This window comes from Struthio camelus, chromosome 7 (genome assembly GCF_040807025.1).
Source record: "Struthio camelus isolate bStrCam1 chromosome 7, bStrCam1.hap1, whole genome shotgun sequence".
Classification (NCBI taxonomy): Eukaryota; Metazoa; Chordata; class Aves; order Struthioniformes; family Struthionidae; genus Struthio; species Struthio camelus.
The window spans coordinates 690,169-708,751 of NC_090948.1; the positions used below are offsets into that span (position 1 = coordinate 690,169).

An 18,583-nucleotide genomic window follows, 5' to 3' on the forward strand; every position below is an offset into this window, starting at 1 on the left:
TGTTGCAGGGCTCCCAGACGGACGATACAGGAAAGATAAATAACGACCAAGAGCAGGTTAACGCACTTGGTTAGCAAAGGACAAATCTGTACAAGAAGGCTGAAAACTTCAGGACAGTTAGCCATCTCTCCAGCTCTGCCTAGCAGCCTCGAGGCCAGCCAAAACCACGCTCCCCCAGCACAGACAGCCCGCAGGCTCCCTGGGGACACGGGCCGACCGGCGCCTCGCAGAGGCTCTTGCGCCGCATACCCGTGTCCCAAGGGACAAACACGTCGGGGCAAGTCAGGAGGTCCAACGCCATCTGGAGATTGCTAATAAAGACAGGTCTGGGGCCATGGCTTGCTCTTTAAATCACTTGACTTCATTATAAAATGAAAAGGGGAGAAAAACTACAACGGAACAACCCAGTCTGGCTGCAAGATTCAGAAAAAGCAGCAGATACACTTTTTTGAGAGAGAAAGAAAGAAGTTAGGTTATGATGAGAGGGGAACAGGCAGAGCAGAGATGCAGAGCCAGTCAGGGACGGAGATGGGGCGCTTGGGGAGTTTGCTCACGATACTGCCTTCTTTAGGCTACACTGTCATGTATTGGTATATACTACTGTCACGGAGTAGCAGTATACTGCTACGTACCTCAGTATAGCTTACTGCGTTGCATATTATTCCTTATATGCCCCCCAAAATCCTCAGAAGTATTACTGGAAGAATTGAAACAGTTAAGGTTGCTTGATGCTTTCCATTATCAGACACAAGTGTGGGGCGCTTTCCGGTTTGCCAGATTTAAACTGCTTAGCTGGCATTTCTCATCTAAGGTCAGTGATGAAATATGTTGCAATTAAACATAGCTCCACCATTTTTGACAATGGGACTGATAAGCAAAACACCGTTCTGCCAGTTGTGACTAATTTCTTGCAGTTCCGTTATTGAAAACCCCCAAGCGATCAGCGCTCCGTATCAGGGACCGCAGTCACGGAAAGGAGGGAACGGGCGAGCGAAACGTACACCCGGCCACGAAGGTCTCCGCTCGGCCCGACGGCTGAACCCGACCGACTCTCTCCATAACCCCAGAGACGAGCCAGGCAGAAAGCTGACCGCCGGCACCGCGTGCCAAGGGCACCGCAGCGGACGCTGGCTGTCACCAGACACAATGCTTCTTCCAGTAAGCCTATAGGATGTGAATGTTAGAACATATTTTCTAGACAGGAAAAACAACAATTGGACAAGCATGTGTTTCTTGTTTTCTTCCCACTGCATGACCTCACTTCTCTTTATTTGCAGTTTCTCCAAACCATTATGCACCTTCAGTTACCATAAGCCAACAAATCTTCCCGTTCCCAGTAAAGTCGGCTGCCTAACATTTCAGCTTTTATTTTGTTCAGATGAAGCCCTGCTTTCTTTTCTCTGTAATCCTCTATTAATTAGCCCCTTTTTCATAGCACTGACTAGAAGGTGACAAGGCTGATACGGTTTACCTGGATTAGAGAAGATGGATATGGTTATATATCAACTTCTAATCATCTTGCTTGCTTGCTTCAGAAAAACTCTGTTACTTTGCTGAAACCAGGCTCCCGGGGAGCACGTGCCCCACAGATGCCAACTACTCCTCAAACGGACCATTATCGTACCCATGCATTCCCAGAGGACCGAAGTCCTGACTTCTGACTACAGGAAGTTCCACCTAAACCTGAGGAAAAACTTCTTGACTGTGAGGGTGACAGAGCACTGGCACAGGTTGCCCAGAGAGGTGGTGGAGTCTCCTTCCCTGGAGATATTCAAAAGCCGTCTGGATGTGATCCTGGGAAATATGCTCTAGAGGACCCTGCTGGAGCAGGGAGGTTGGACTAGAAGATCTCCAGAGGTCCCTGCCAACCTCAACGATTCTGTGATTCTGTGACCGTGGCCACTTGTCCCCACGTGTAGCGACTTGCAGGTCCAAATTCTGCAGCAAGAGACGACGTGTACAGGCAGCAGTGCAAAACAAGAACTATGTTTAGTGACTTGTAGTAAAGGAAAAAATATACCAAACCCCTGCACAAAAAATGCTTTTCCAAGCAGAATGCTTTTCCAAGTTTCCCAAAGAGGCATCAGTGGTTCATAAAAAAGGAAATGCTAATGATATGACCCCGAAAAGCACACGCGATAAAAATAAATTGGAAGAGGCTTCCATCACCGCTGTGCAAGCAACTGATCGTAACCGGCTCATCACGGCATCTCTGAGGGGAGCAGGAAAAAATCATTAATTACGCTGATAACGCCTGCGATGGGAAGAACGGCTTAACCTTGCAATAAGGGCGAATTAAATTTAGGCACAAGGCTGCCCGCGGTGAGAGCAGGCCCGGAAAGAGCAGCAGCACAACCCCGTCGCAGCTCCCTCCAGGAGGGTGGGGCCGCCGAGCACAGATAACGAACCAGCAAGCCTAATGATGTTTGATTAAACCAAGCAAGCACGAGTTTTTTTCCTCCGCAGCTTTCTGCCGCTCGCTCGGACAAAGGAGGAAGTACCCGCTAGCGTGCTGCCCAGCTGCTGATTTTGTTTGCCTTAGGGGCGTGCAACCAGCGGGCGCAGCCCCGGCGAAGGCGACGCTTCCCTTCGCAGCCCGCCCGGGCGCTGCGCGGCCGCTCCTGCCGCTCAGTTGCCTTCTCGGCTGCTGAAATAAAGCCACATTTAGCTCATTTGAGCTCAACCCAATTCTGTCCGGCACGGAAGTCCGATCTAGAGCCAACCAAAGCTTGCAGACAGGGCCGGTGAGAACCTGAACCAGCTCCGTCCCGTCTAACAAACACCCTTCCGCCGCGGGAAGCCCGAAGCAGGCAGGGCAGCAAGCAGAGGGACACCAATAACTAACGAACCGGCATCGAGCTGGGCAGAGGGGTGCGCGGTGGGACGGGGGCACAGCCCAGCGCCCCACCGGGCCCGAGAGGGGCAACCAGCCGTCGCCGCGCGGGCCGGAGAAATGCCCGGAAACGGGTGTTCCTAAAAGGAGAACTCCACAGGGCCACAAACACGCCGTCACACGGGCTGGGAGGGTTTTAGGGTCGGCGTTTTCTCGGGCGCTCGTCGTTTGGTCGCCTGCAGCACCTCTGCCCGCCGCACGGCCACAGAAAGGTGAAGGAGATGCTTCCGAAGGCTGTTTCTGGAAATTGGTGTGATTTTCATACCAAGAAGTGTTTCACGTGTCAGGGACAAACCACGGGGCCGAGCCAGGCAGCGTTTACTAGCAGCTGACAAAGTCCAGCCCCAGAAAGAGAAAGCTGCTTATGCGTTAAAGCAAACGCACTTCTCCGTTCGTTTAAGCCACAATGGAAACGGCTGCTGGCAAGACGGCCGGTACGGTTTTGGTGTTCTGCGTAGTCCTGCCAAGCCAAGGCTCGGCACAGGGCAGCCGCGCCGGGGGGACCACAAAACCCGCTCTACCGAAGCAGGCGCGAGCCGTCAGCCGCAGCGGGACCCGCGGCGAGCGCGCCTCCAGGTCCGCTCGCCCAGACGGGGACGTGTAGGACAACGCCACCTCTTTGCGATTGAAATCCCTCACGTTGACCTGTTCAGCCGCCACCACCGGAGATCGAGGAGTAGAAACCGGCCCAGAAGCATGAAAGAACAACAGTAATAAATCGCCCCGTTTTAGCGCAGAAGGCGGCTAACGAGGGAAGCGCAGCACTTAACGAGCTGCTGCAACCCCAGGAACAAAGCCAGCGCTCGCAGGTCGGCGCGCGCCTCGCCAAACTCAAAATCTCAAGATACTGCTATGCGGGAAGGTAAACTTTCAGGAAAAGGAATAAACACTCGGTGACTAAACGCAGCCGTATTGCACAAAACGGCCCATTGATCTCTGCGCTCCCGACTGTAAACCAGCCATGAAACGTCTGGGCAACTTCCTGCGCAGCAGATCGCTCCTAACCGCCCGCGGGAAGGTCTCCTGCGTTGCCCGTGGGCGCGCAGCAGGCAGGGCCTGGGCTGGCCCGGCCGGGGGCACCCAGCACCTCCCGCCGCAGCCGCGGCCCCCGCGCCGCTCCGAGCGCCCCCGCATCCCCTCCCCGGGAAAAGCGCTAACTGCTAAAATCGAAGCCGTCCAAACTAGCGTTTTTGCAGCCCGCTTTGTCACTGAGCAGTTCACAGCAGCTCTAAGGTTGACTCATCAACCAAACCTCTGCTCCCGCAGGAAAATTCAGTTTTTCTGTCGCAACCTAACTCCAGTTGCAGGAATTATAAATAAATGCAGTTTGGAAAAGGGACAACAATATGAGAATTATTATTCCAAACCCATTGATAGAGATATTTGTGCCTACGGTGTCCTACCACTTCTACTAATGGTATTGCTGATGACTTGCGGCGGCGCAGAAACGCGTCGGGGAGTTTCTGCACCTGTAGCAAGCGGCTGCCGCAAATGCGTCGCGGTGGAAGCGGGAACGCGCGGCGCGCCAGAGGCCGCGGCCGTCCGAGACGAGCGCAGCCGAGCGCCCGCGCCCGGGGATGAAACGCCAGCCGGCACAGCCTGATCTCAAACCACTCGTTAGCTCACACCCATAAGCAAACTAAAACCATACAGTGTCATTACAGCTTCTGCAAACAATAACGCTAAGCAAAATTATGGGGTGGAGGAAAGCCATAAACAGAATCAAAGCAGAACGAGTCCCCCGCCCCCAAACCAAGAATAAGATGCAAAACAAGGCTGAATTTCAAACGTGGAGCAAATACACGACCAGAGACCCAACTCCGGCTCGCTCGCCTGTGGCCCACGTAAAGCGGAGCTGGAGGGCTGGGACTCCCATGTCGCTGGCTCCAGGCCCAGCAATATGGGCCCAAATCATGCCATTTCTTTTCCGAAACGAATCCAGGTCCACCTTCTTCTGCAGGAGCTCTCTCGACAGCGCCCAGGAGCCATCCTGGCCCAGGCCCGTGCTGCTTTAATCACCAAGGGCCTTCTTCCAATTTCCAGCCTAGGCTTATTCATGAGCAACACAATCACATTTATTTTTCTGCAAACATTAACCCATGGGTTAGATGATTTTCCTTCCTGGTGTTTACCCTGTCCTTTTCCTTGCCATGTATTTGTGGACAATAATTCAGTCCCATCTCAGTTTTTTTTGTTTGATTTTAAGGCCCCTCTGGCCTGCTCTGGTGAGATTGGCCTTCAAGCCCTGCTATCACCCTAACATACTGCTCCGTGCTCTTCAGCGTCGGTGACCGCAACCTCCATCCCTGATTTCAGGTGAACGTGTATCAGTGCCTTATCATTAACTCCAGGAGAGGTAGGGGAGCAGTAATAAATCCATCCATTTCTTAAGGATGATAAGAGCGAAAATGTTTTTAAGAAGTGCCACTATATTTCTGCGCTCAAATGACATGCAGAAACCCTAACAGGAGCTAGCTGTGCTTGAGGCCAATGCCATGGAAATAACTGCTATTGACCAGTAAGGTGATAGCACCCCCCGCACAGTGGGGAAGCTTGAGCTGGGTACTCCAGGACAAGACAGGGGATTAAGAGATGTGTGTTTCGGTCTTAATGAGAAGCTGGAGAAGGAGCAGCGCTCAGCCTTCCCAGGCCCACGCGTCTCCATCCAAAATGCAAAGGTCTCTCTTGCTCGGTTGCTATTAAAGCTTAACGTTTACACATTTTTAGTATGACGCTACCTCAATCCAGTGTTTTCCAAGACGACAAACACACACTCACCCCCCCCCCCCCCCAACCACTCTCAGATGGGGTCTTACTGTGTATTGAGTTTAGCCACAGTTAAGATTTTCTATTTCAACTATATTGCACTTCAAGCAACATTAGGTTCCGGTTATCAAAGCCAAATGCTTCAGATTTTGGTATATAATGCAAAACAGCTTATAATTTATGTGTTTTTCCTAAGAAATTAGTTTTAAAAACAGCTTGCCCAACTTTGGGTTTTATTATATGCACTTCAAAAAAAAAAATCGCGTTTTAGAGGAAAGAAAATATTTTCCGTTGAAGACAGGCATTTGACTGGGTTAAAGCAAGCTTCCTCTGCAAGGAGAGCTGCGGCGGCAGCAGCAGCGTTCGCGAGGCAGACACCCGCGTCCAGCTCCCCGCGAGGTGCGCCGGCTCGGCGGCCCCGCTCCTGCGCGCGGCGCACGCGGCCGATGCCCCGCACGTGAGCCCAACGCGCGGGTGGGAGCCCCCGCCCCGACGGGCACTTTCATTAAGCCTTTAAATTAACGATGACAAAGCATGATGCTGAAATACCAGGCTAAGCCTGGCCTGAGTGCAAGCTTGGATGCTGATTGTCTGTTGTTTGACCTTTGTTTTCAGCATTCCCCAGCGCCGGGGTAGCTCACAGCACAGCGCTGGGATTTGTTTTGCATTTTCAGTCTTGCATAACCATTGGCCATTCCACACGCGCGGTCGCTACTCTGAACTTTGCAGTACTTATATAACATACGCTGCGTTTCCCAGACAGAGCTGGGACCAAGGGGAGCACAGCAGCGACGCTCTCCTGTGTAACACACAAATGTACCGATAGCTGCAGCTATCGGGCGGCTTTCGGGACGCGTGCTCCAGGTTTCATGCTGAAGCCTTGCGACGCGCCACTGGGCGCAGCACGCGCTAGCTCGAGGCCAGCGTGCATAACGCGGTGCAACGGCGTCCGGTGACACCCGAGGACACCAGCATTTTGACAACCGACAGTGGCCTTAAAGCATCAGAAAAGAGCTGGGGGAGTTTCAGAACGGGCTACTTCCTTCCTTCCAATCTCCGTTCAAAACGTTGTGTCTAATTTCAGTTGTGAAAACGCTGCTTCTCACCAGTCTCAAGTCGCTGGCCCTTCGTCTGCCGTCAGGCAAAGCCGCTCGCCGAGCCGCGCGAAACGCTGGGACTCGCCAACGGCCGCCCAGGGCGTTCCAAAGTCCGCTCCAGCTGAGAGCTTTATGGCAAGTCCTTTTTTTCCTCTCGGGAAATAAAAGCAAGGGAACACATTGATCAAGCATGCATAAAGCTCATTCATCACTCACGCTACTCATAAGGAAAACAGTGGCCATACTAGTGCAGCAAAGCTGCTGCTGTGTTGAAATGACATAATTACTTTACAACTAATTCACTTTTACCCCAGAACCGAGGGATCGCGTTTGGCTGTGGCTACACAATTCTGCGCTAAGCGCCCAGGTTTCCTGGAGACAGCCAGGAACACAAACCTGAGAAGCAGGAGCCTCAAGCACTCCAACTCCAGGCCCCCGAAGCCCGGCTCCGGCTCCGCCAGCAGCTGGGGCAGCTTTCGAGGACTTCCGAGAAGATTCCAACAAAACACTGATCTCAGCACAGACGCGTAGCAGAGTGTCGTGCTGTTCGTTAGGCGCTCAGCTTAGTACTTAGTGGCTTGTTAAAACACGAAGAGTCAACACAAAGGAGGTGCAGGACCTAACTGGTTCTCTGGCCAAATGCTTCTGCGTTGCCTAAGCAAGCAAGGGGCACTAACGGGGCGTCGTGGCAGCTCCTCCTGCACTCCTCGCCTCCCTCCGGCTCCCCCAGGCAATTAAGATCACCGATAGCTTCTCTATCCAGTTGCTGCTGTTGCTGCTTCAGTTAACGTTACCACAATCTTTAAAACGCACACTACCATCAACATGGTTAAAGTGTTTGGAGCCGGCATCAGTGCTCATAGCACGGCAAACACAGCGCACAACGCCGCCGTGCATCACCCCTCTGCTTTCCTGGGCTGTAAAACGGGGAAAAGCCTTGCCAGAGTTTACGCAGCAAGGCAGGACTGGAGCTTAGCACAAGTGAGGAGAAGCAGTCAAAAATGACGATGTTAAAGAACGCTGCTAGCAATTGTTCAAAACCCTCTCAAGCAGCCTCATGGGTCCCCTGCAACCGGCCACAGCACAGCTGTTTGCGAAACAGATTTTCAGCCCGTTCGTTTCAAATCTCTCTTCCCCTATCCAATACTGGGTCAAAAAAAGCACTGAAATTTCAAAGTCAAATTATGAAAAATTTTTGCTTCAGGTCAATGGAAAAGTTTGAGAACTGCAAAAGTTCCTGCTATTAAAAAAGAAATAATCGCACACCCTAAGGAGCACCTCCTGCGTAACCGGCTTCCAGGTTCCAGCGGCGGTGCCGCACGCGCGCACCAACCACCGCGGGGTCCCCCCCTCCCGAGGCTGAGTCTTCATAACTCTTAGGGCAGCTCGGCTACCTAACACGTTTGGGGGAGACCCAGAACCTCCTGGGGGTGGCCAAGGGCACCCGGGCGCCGTGGGAGCCCACCTTTCGGGCAGCATCCCACCGGCCGCTCTGTCAAACCTGAGTGTTGACAGCTCGTCTCATGCCAGCCCCCGTTCCACGCAGCTGCCACCAAGCGTCCCTCGCTGTGGCTGGCAGCGGCGCCCGGCAGGCACCGACGCGAACCCCGGCTGACGGCCCAGCCGCGGCGAGCCTCGAGCACGCGGGCATCCCGGCCGCCGCGCAGCCTCCCCGCGGGCGCTCCGCCTGGCGCCGCTCCCGCTCCCCTCGCGCAGGACGAGCCGGGGAGCAGGTCCCCCCAGGCGGTCGCCCCGAGCGGAAAGCCTGCCAGCGGGGAACCGCCGCGGCAGCGCCGCGCGAAGCACGGCACGCGACAGCTCTTGTGCCTCTGCCGGCTCTTAGCAGCCGGTGAGCTAGCTGCAAACCGCGGTCACGCGACCGGGAAACATCTCATCCGCTCCTTGGGATCCTCGGTGGCATCCCAAACGCGTACTTTTTTACACTGTGACAGTCGCTGGAAGGGCTTCGTTAGCACAGCACAGAAAGGTGATCGTTATCAGCAATTTAAAGAGCTCAATCCCCACATCAGCTCGGCGAAACCTTCTTCCCCTCAAACCCGTCCGCCAGGCATCTGCCCTCGCCCACCGCACCGCAGGGCGCCGCCGTCCCACGGCTGCCCGCGCCGGCGTGGGGGGCCAACCGGGGCCGCCGCCGGCAGGACGCGCCCGGGCAGACCCGCTGCGAGGAAGAGCGCTGCCGCCCACCGCGCGCGGGGGAAAGGCGACCCGGGACGGCCTTCGGACGCGCCCAGGGCGACGCAGCGGGGCGGGCTTTCGGCCGCTTTCTCCTGCACTCCCAGCCGTGCACCGGGAAGAGAAAACGTTTAGCTGCAACCGTCTCTTTAGTTGCATCCTTTTACTTTTCAAACCCACGTTCAAAGTTTTGGATTTTCCACCTCCGCAATCCTTGGCGAGCAGCAGCAGTAACCGAAGGAACAGCACAGACCAGCGAGGGAGGCCCACCAGCTACGGTAGAGCGTGCTTCCCCAGCGCCATCCCGGCTCCAGCGGGGCACCCAGGGGCCGCGGGCGACCGTGGCGCCGCACAGCGAGGCTGGACGCCGGCGCCGGGCAGCCTCGGCCCCGCGGGAACCCCGCTGCTGCCCGCCGTCGAGCAACCCACCCTCTGCTCGGGGGGTATTCCTGCATCTGCACCTCCAACACCAGCTGAAGCAGCTAAATAAAACACAAGTCAGAAAAAAAGCAGTCGTTCGCTCCAGCTCCTCACAAAACCGCTGCCCCCAGGTCAGCGAGGAGGAGCCGCTCTCTGAATTACCGCTCCGTGCTCAAGCCGGCATTCGTAGCGCTGTCACCAGCCCCCACCGGCAGCCTTCTGGTGGTCACGCTACATCTCACGAAGCAACAGAAACAATAAAATCAGGCCACCTACACACCTCGTTCCTTTTAATAAATCTAGTCAGTTAGAATAGATGGAACGGAAAAAAATTTGGTAACATCATACTTCTGAACTGAAATAACCAAAGTCACCCTCTAATTCGATAAAATAGCTTCCCCTTCAGAAACGGTGCGAGTTCTGGCAGGCCCAGCACACAACGGTGCTAAAGCGAGTCTTTCCTGCAGCAGCATTTTAAGTAAACTCAACACCTGAGCGACTGTTCAAGGCATACTAGGTACCAGGTAAAATTAAGAGGAACTTGGATTATGAACATATGCTTTAATTTTGATCTATAGATTCAGAACATTAGCAAAACATCTTCTAATAAGAAATAATAATAGGTTTAGTCTTGATTTGAATACAAGCAGAATATAAATGCTGAAACCATCCCCCCTCAACACATACACACTGAAACCAAACTCAAATCCTGCCTGGCTTTCATTTAGGTAATCAGCTGTTCAAGCTGAAGCATCAAGTACAGCTGTAGTGAAAAGGAAAAAAACCTCCAAAACCACAGCGTGGAATAGAGGAGATAACAAACCTATGGTATAGCAAGAATTCGAATGGACTAAAAAAGCCCTACCATTTTCTAAAGCAATTTGCAAGTGTTAAAAGTATGTGGAGGGAAACCTTAAATACTGAACAAAAAGGGAAGTTTCACAGAACACAGGAATCGGTTAATGATGTTCAACGGCTAGCACAGAACCAATTTACGGAGAATACTAAAAAGAGCTTACTATTCCTGAAGAATTCCCATTTAGTTTTTAACCTAGCGAAGCTTTTATCTTGACAGAATGAAAGATTAAAGTAAGCTATTCAAAACTTCACATTATTAAAAACATTTAGAAACTTCTACATTAACTTTTTTTTCATTCAGCTAATAAATGAAACATCAGTCTGCTCTTGGTTTATGCTTTTACATTTGCTGAAAATTTCTTTCCATTTATCTGCATAATGGCCTAGGCAAAAAAGCAATTTACTACAAGATTTTTGCTTTAAGCCTTGCTAAAACTGAAGAATAATATTTTCCAATGAAGTTGAGCGAGCCAAGTTCAGTTCCCATACGCAGATTCAGAGGTTTGCTTTTGGTTGCGATATTGTCCAAGGCTGGTGTTTAAACTCAGTTCTGGAACTGAGCAACCGCTTAAAAGGAGGACCCCACGGTTCCACACATTCCTACACCCCCTAAGGTCTGCCTTCTCCGGTAGGGTGCTTCGAATGAAACTCTGTAGTAGTTTTCAGTAAGGCAGCACAAATCTGGTGACTCACCTGCCACGCTCACATTTCACTTGCCTGCTTCAATCTTTAAGCTGCTGTTGATACAGACCCAAGGTGCATCACGGGGTGAAACACTGAGTCCCACCCACCGCGTGCAACCTCCCAGGCCTCTCTGCAAGAAGTCCCTGGCCATCCCTCATGGCAGGAGAGGGCACAAACCAACCCTTCTAACCTTTGACTGCTGACAAGGGAACTGATGAGAGCTTAGCACTAGCGTTTTTCCTTTTCCTCTCCATTTGCTTGAAATACCAGGTTTAAAAAAAAAAAAAAAAAGCCTATAGTTTTCCTCCTAAAAGGCCTAGCAATTTCGGGAATTGTCACACGTTCAGGTGCAAGGACAGGGCAGCCCTTCATAAAGTTTGAAACAGTCTCATTTAATCCAGAAGCTGGGTCTGTTGGTGACAGCAGACTTGTAGGACACAGCAACCTACAAGGGAAGACCAGAAAGGTTTCTTACGTAGAGGACCCTTAGTTCTCCACAAGCACTGAGGAACACAACTACTAATATAATTGAGAGCGCAAGCATGATAGGGATCAATAACATACCAAGGCCTCCTCAGAAAACAAGCAAGTGTCCGCTAATGGTTTAAAACATTTGCGAGAGCATGTTTATGTGCACCCGAGGTCCCACTGCAGAGTCTAATTATCATGGAAAAAACTCCAAGCAGCCCTCCACTCTTTAACAAGCGTATCCCGGGGACCGCACCCAGCATCAGAGAGCAGCCACAGCACTTGATCTTACCTTCTCCAATTTGCTTCATTTCATTTGCAGCAGTGTCAGGAGCCTAGAGAAAAACATTGGCACTAAGTACAAAGTATGGTAATTCCCCCTCACATCCAGCAGAGACCAACTGCCTGGTCTTAAGGTTGTGTTTTACCTATTTATGGGACTTAAGGGACATCTAACCTTCTCATGAAAGCAGCAACTACTCACCTGTTTTCTTGACAACTCTTTCAACAACAGAGCAGCCTTTTTTTTTTTTTTTCTTCTAAACTTCCAGGCAGTGGGAGCCCTTTACACTCTACTAGAGATGGAAATAGAAAAGTACTTTACCTGAGAACGTGGGGTGAGTGACTTTTTGGTGGTTTTGTTTTGAACGAACAGAGGGCTACGTGTAACTCCATTCAGTTAACTGCTGTAACGCTACAGCCAAAAGGCTTTGCAACACATTTTGGCTGGCATTTCCTATGATAAAAAAACCACGTGAGTAAAAAGCTGAAGAACTACCTCACATCACCATCGGCTAACCCTAAGTTTAGCTTAAGAAGATACTGGAAAAAATCCCATATAAACAAAGCTCCTGAAGACAGACAGAGAGGGGCTGAGAAAGGTAAAATTGTTTTCTCCGTGAGTGGGAGTAGCTCACTGCACCAGAATATCTTTGCCAGCCAAGCAGGCTGCTCTGGAGACGGCGAAATTAGATGCCCAGGTAAACAACTGCTTCATAAAGCCTTTACACAAGGTGCAGGAACACATTCCCCTCATTATATACAGCTGTTCTTTCACACTTATTTTTGGAAAATAGGAAATTTATTTATTTGCAGAGATAGCCAAAATTGGTCTCAGGAGACAGATGTCCTATTTCAGCACTGAATCTTAGTTTGCATATTTTATACCAGTCCTCCAGCTCTTCTAAGGGAAACATCTTTGACTGACTATATGCTTTTACTGAGACTGAGCAGAATTTTTTTTGTGTTGAACTTTTTTTGTTGAACTTTGTTGTTGTTAAACAGAAAAGGGAAGGTCTGACCTCCCTTGCTGACGTTCAAAAGATCACGTTATGAACCAGCGTGAACCAGGAAAACATGAACTTCTGTGTTTGTCTATTCCACTCTGACAATACTTCATTACACTGTTTGCTAGAACAGATTTAAGAACAAACAGGAAGCAGAATCTGTGCAACTATCTTTAGCTTGAAGCTAATTTTTTGGCACATGCGGACAACATTTTACCTAGCAGGAACAAATCTGAGCTCTTCTCTCTAGCATCAGGAGTGACAAATTACCACAAATAAATGTCACTCAATTGAGGGACTGCAGGAGAAAGCTAGACTAATGCAAGTCTAAACAATTTAAGGGATACAGTTCCATGAGGTTGTTGATAATTCACTTCAGCTTGTCAACCATTTGCACTCTAAATTTGATGCAAAAGTTGTAGGTTGTTTTTTGTTTTAAGATCGTTAGTCATTTCTGGTAACATGCAAGGATGAAGGCCCTTACTATCCAACAACACATGTTCAAGAGGCCTTAAGATAGACTCATTGCATAGAAGGTGCGAACACAAAAGTTAATCCCAAATGTTAGTTCATTCTTCAGTTGAACTATGATTCCCATTAGGCTAATAACCCATCTCTACGCACACAGCATGAACGAATCAAGGCTGTACTGCCTACTGTTGCAGGTGACTTAAGAAAGCACACATTTAGGACACGCAACAATCCAAGTTACCAGTTGACTGCTTGTGTGTATACTCCAAAACGTTGATTCTCTCAGCTCTGCAGTAAACAACATTAAAAAGCTTTAATATATGCAATGATAGCCACATTGTTGTGTTGCACATTTTCCAATTTTAATAGACACAAAGTGAGTCCATTGTACTTAAGACACTACAATGACTTCATTCTATTGCATGTCCTGCTCCAATTACATTTCTCAGAGTACAGTATTGAGTAAAAGTTTGGTAGCTTTAAAATTAACAGGTGTGTGAAATCTGTAAGTAAAATAAGCAGCAGCAATAATTTGGGGGATTTTATCAAGAATAGCTAACTTTTAAGTAATAAATACATTCCAAGTTGTGGTATTTGCTGTTCTCCTAGTTCATTGCCGTCTGACTTGTCAAATTCTCATCCTAGGTTAACATATCCTTAAGACTTTCCTGCCAGCCTCACACCAGAAGAGCCTCCTAACTCCACGTCCAGGTGCCTGTCACCTTTCACAGATGATAAGCAGTGCAATGTGACAAGGAAACTCGTCCTCCTGTCATGTGCATGGCAACCTCCAGATTCTCCTGGGGAGCATGTCAGGATGTTTACAGACTTCGTGACACTCTAGGAGAACAGCTGTGCTCTTATCTTCTGTTACCTTGAAGAAAGTGAGAGAGGGAGAGGTTACTGCACGTGGCACAGAACTGACCAATATTAGCTGCGAGGCACACGCTCCTTGGTTTCATCTAAATATAGTCTGGAATTCTCCTGCTTTAAACTTGCATAGCAGACCAAACACAGCAGCAGCTACAGTTTTGCAAGAAACTTGTCAAGTTAACAGATCTAAAGAAAGAGCTGGAGTTTTCTCCAAGACAGACATGATAAAAATTTCAGCGATAACAAGAAATTGTCAGTCTCTAATTTGAAGACTTTTAAGCCCCTTTTCAGGGTGGGGTATTGCAGGTAATCTACCACAAGACCCTACAGAGAGGGCCCCATGAAGAACACCTGGTTTGGTGCTGCCTCTGGTTTTCAAATAGAATCTGTAAAATAGGATTTTTTTGCCCCCTTGGGATGAGCCTTGCAGAAGTGTTCCTAGTTACCTGCAACTGCTCAAGGTATCGAGTACCGCCACAGCACTCAAATCATGTTTTGAGTGAAGAGGTACAGCAGCCAAGCCACCTTTGTACTTTTGACTCCAACGGGAAGAGAGAACCTTCCCCTCCGACATCCCCGCTCAGCACAGGCGCTCTCATCCCCACTCCGCACTATTTCTCATTCCTAGCTCTACAGGGAAACCGACTGCCACAGCAACGCTGCCAATCTCCTTGGGGCACCCAGGATCTCTCTGGCCTGTGGCCTGCAAGGGCCCCAGAAGGACACTATAACACTCCCCTAACAGTCAGTCCATCTAAGATCACAGTAACTGAATGCAAAAGACCACTTCTGATGAATCTTCAGGCAATCAGACAAGCATGCAAGATATTCTTCCAAATTCAGAAATTAAAAGGCAAAACGACATACTCCAAAATAAAACTATCAAAAGGTAATGAAGTTACTCATGCTTGACCTCCTACATTCTTGTCATTTGGCTAAATTTCTCACCAAATACCACACACTAAAACCAAGGGTAGATGACAGGCTTGAAAAGAAAGCCCTACTGGAGAGAGGTGTGCCTATCAAAGGAAAAACTTAACAAAGATAGAAGTCCTTACCCGTACCATTCTGGATCTTTTTTTTCTTTTCTACCCCTGCATGCAAGACGTATTTGCATTGGCCCTGTAAGTCAGGTTAAACGAGGTCGAACCCCTACAACAGCTTAAAGGGAACATCCATTTGTCTACAAGATCAAGTGAAGAAGCCAGAAAAGACGACAGGCAAGATAACTCAGTGATACAGAAATGAATGAAAAGATGGCATGGAGACCTACACTAACACTTTCCATGCTGCAAAAGCATCACTGTGCTACACTTCAAATACAATTCAGTTAGGACCACTTTGAAAGCATGATCGGTCCTAACACACGTCCATGCCCAGTCATTTAATCTGACCGAGTCAGAACCACAAGCTCAAATCTGTGTTCCTGACAAGCAAACAGGATTAATGCTATGAAGCAAAAGATCAAACTCCTTTAAAAACCCCTCACAGTTGAGGTTTGTGACTTATGAGTACCGCATGTGATTAAGCGAAGAATGCCAGCACCAAAAGCAGAAAGATGATCACATTTCCAGCACTGATGAAAACGTACCAACATCCCCCCCCTCTAAGGGCATAGAATCCAAAAGTGTCTCCGATTTGCCCGGTCTCACTGTCTCTGTCCTGTGTAAGGACAGAGAGCAGGCTGATTTCTAGATCCTAATTGAAACAGCTTTGAGGCCAGGATAAGGGAGTCTCCTCTCAGAGCATAAAGTTGATATTACTGGCAAAATTGCAAACCTCTTAAAACAGCTGATGACTCCGTATCTGTAAATGATGAAACCTCACCACTTCACTCAGATTTACTTGCAATTCTGGTACTATTACTAACAGGCATTTGTCCTGAGTCCAGAAACACAGAGCTCAAGAATTTCACATTCAGTAAGTGAGCAGAGGCTTCCTCTTAGTAGAGCTCAGGTGCCTATTTTAAGTAACCCACTAAGCAGACCCAGGAGTTTTCAACACGCATTCAATATGTGCGGCACAGGGACAGTTGTTCAGACCCACTCACTTGGTCTCTGGGAAGTGTTAGAGGTTGCTATTAAAAAAAAAAAGTTTAAAGATGAAGCAGCAGCTTAAACACTACTGTACATTACTGTACATTCTGTACATTACTGCAGCCTTGATACACGTATGAGTAATGAATACATAATGGATTGAGTGATTCAGGACAATGGCATGATCTAGCAGCCTCTATGCTAAACTGTACGCCAAAAGCAGAGCCAAGGAAGTTCTCCTGAAGGCAAGAGCTTATTCGTAATAAAAAAATGCCGTTTGGGATGAAATAAAACCATTCACAAATTCAGATTTAACAGCTGCAGCAGAGAGCAAAAAAGGCCAAGTTATCTTTTGAGGTTATTGCATCCTGACTGGATTTGTGCATGGGGATCCTCCTCACACAGCCACCCCTGCAGACCCACCCGGAGACTCAGCCCTTAACATTTCAAATTGGGCACATGCAGGACATCGCCAGCACCTCCTCCAGGGCGCAGGGAGCATCCGAGTCCCTGTGCCTTTATGAAAGTACCTTGGTGCAAGGGGCCAGGTGCAACATCAAACAAGTTCCTGAATTTGCCAGGGTTTGCAGAGAATGTAAAACACAACAGCTGTGCTCACAGGTATTACTTGCCACACCACTACCAGAAATACACATTAGCAGATTAACTGAAGGTGAAGACCAAGAGACAAGCAAGTGCGTCTGAGGGAAAGAAGGAAAATGAAGTCGCCACCACCACACGGTTACTGTGCTTGCACAGACAGACACGCCTCTCTTCCAACAGGGTTATTTCTTGCCTATTCAGGATTCAGAGTTCGTGCAGAAGTTAAAAACCAGGTGTTCAGGAGACCAAGATGCTGTCCTGGCCCCAAAACGGTGCAATTTTTGAGCCTTAAGACCCAGTGCAGGAAGAGCGTCAGGAAGCTCTATTGCAAAGCTGCCTACTGCCACCTTCTAAAAATTCCTACCTGGAAAGTAGAAACAGAAAAATTTTTCTCACTCAGATAAGGTGGGAGATGTTGACCTCAACTTGAAGATGTTCTGAAATAATACAGGTTGCAGACTTTCATGTAACTACTGGGTCACCTTGGCAGAGTTAAAACCTGGAACCTAGCATTTTGTTGTGCTGGTCTTTTCTGTTTAGCCTAGTCCTGCTTTGTGCATCAACGTGCTCCTGCCTTGGAGAGCCCAGACATATTCTGTCTAGAGAAAAGGGGAAAAAACGCACCTGGACAGGCAGGTAGTATTCTACTATGACTTGGTGCTCAGTACCACTTTGCTACTTCAGACAGTTTACTTCCTATTTCATGTTTTATGCAAGTATCTGACACTGAACAGACCAAAAAAAAAGAATAAAAAGCCAAAAAGAATAAGTATTGCAGTAGTTAAGAAAAATGTTTTTACTGCCTCTTAATTTTACTTTTGAAGTGACGTGATTTTGTGGCACCCAAAGGGACCTGATTTTCACAGGGTAGGTGGTTTGGCACTCAGCAGGAATCTAGCTCCTATAGGCAGTTTCTCTAGAAAACTCCAGAGTGAGGGCACCCAAGAGCTGCAGGTCCAAAAGGCTCTCCCATCACACCCTTCCAAGCGGCACAAGCTCCAGGAAGATCCAGTTATGCTAACTGGAAGTTGAAGAAATGAAGGCAACAGTAACTCTGATCGTTTTTTCCACCCAAGTAGCTTATTCTGGAGGAAAATTTTCTAATCATAATGCTGGTAATTAACAGCAAACTGTAATTTAGCCCCACGAAATCAGTCCGCCTTCAGACACCTACCCTTCTGGAAAAGGCAGCAAGGCAGCCCCGGCAGACATGGTTGTATCTTCCTGCGGCGCTGAGAAAGAGGGGGTGCGCAAAGACTAGAGAACCCGCTTCACCCAAACCCCAGGTGGCCTTCTGACAGACAGCCGAATGGCTCCCTCGGGCGCTCTTTCCTAAAGAGGGTACCTGCTCAAAAACCTGAGAAGCTGAGGGGAGAGGGAGGAGAGCACTGCTTGCAGTGCTTTGAGGATGTCCTTGCTTTTCACGCCTATTTCTTTTTGGGGGGAGTGGGGGGATTTGGGGGAGCAAGGATTACCGAATCCTGCCAGCCTGGAGCCACACACCAGCAGGAGCTCAGTACTCCTGCGAGCCAGATACAGGGCTCTGGAACCACCACCCAGCCCCAAAACATCAATATTCAGCTTACTCAAACAGGCTGCCACGTATGTTTTCCAGTATTAAATTCTATCATTCTGAGTGGAAAATTGGTATCACCTTTGAGGGTGTTCTGCGTTTAGAAAGGGTTCCTCTCAGACCGAAGAAAAAGCTCAAGTTATTGGCTTGAATCACAACAGAGCAAGGCATCATTCACAGTGCAAATTAAATTAGTAATTTTGCTACAACTCCTTTCTTCAGCTGTGGAGAACACACGGGAAGTAGGCTTTGTAAAGAAAACAAGTTTGTCTGATCCTACAATAGCAAGAATTTAATGTAGATTAAACAGGATATGGTACATTACTTAAAAGCATTAATTCCTTCAGAAATGAATGAACTTA

The 18,583-nt window shown here is 48.9% G+C and overlaps 1 protein-coding gene across 4 annotated transcripts in view; it reads right to left on the reverse strand.

Moving 5' to 3' along the window:
- PWWP2B (PWWP domain containing 2B) overlaps positions 1-18,583 on the reverse strand; it is a 44,605-nt gene that overhangs the window by 6,378 nt on the left and 19,644 nt on the right. The window contains exons 3-5 of one of the 4 annotated variants that reach the window (XM_068951335.1): positions 11,984-14,010; positions 11,672-11,714; positions 9,916-11,356 (exon numbers count right to left, since the gene is read on the reverse strand). The gene's annotated coding sequence lies outside the window, so the exon portion shown is untranslated. Of the gene's footprint in view, positions 1-9,915; positions 11,357-11,671; positions 14,011-18,583 lie in introns of those variants that run through there. The other 3 variants (XM_068951334.1, XM_068951333.1, XM_068951331.1) reach the window with 3 other exon arrangements.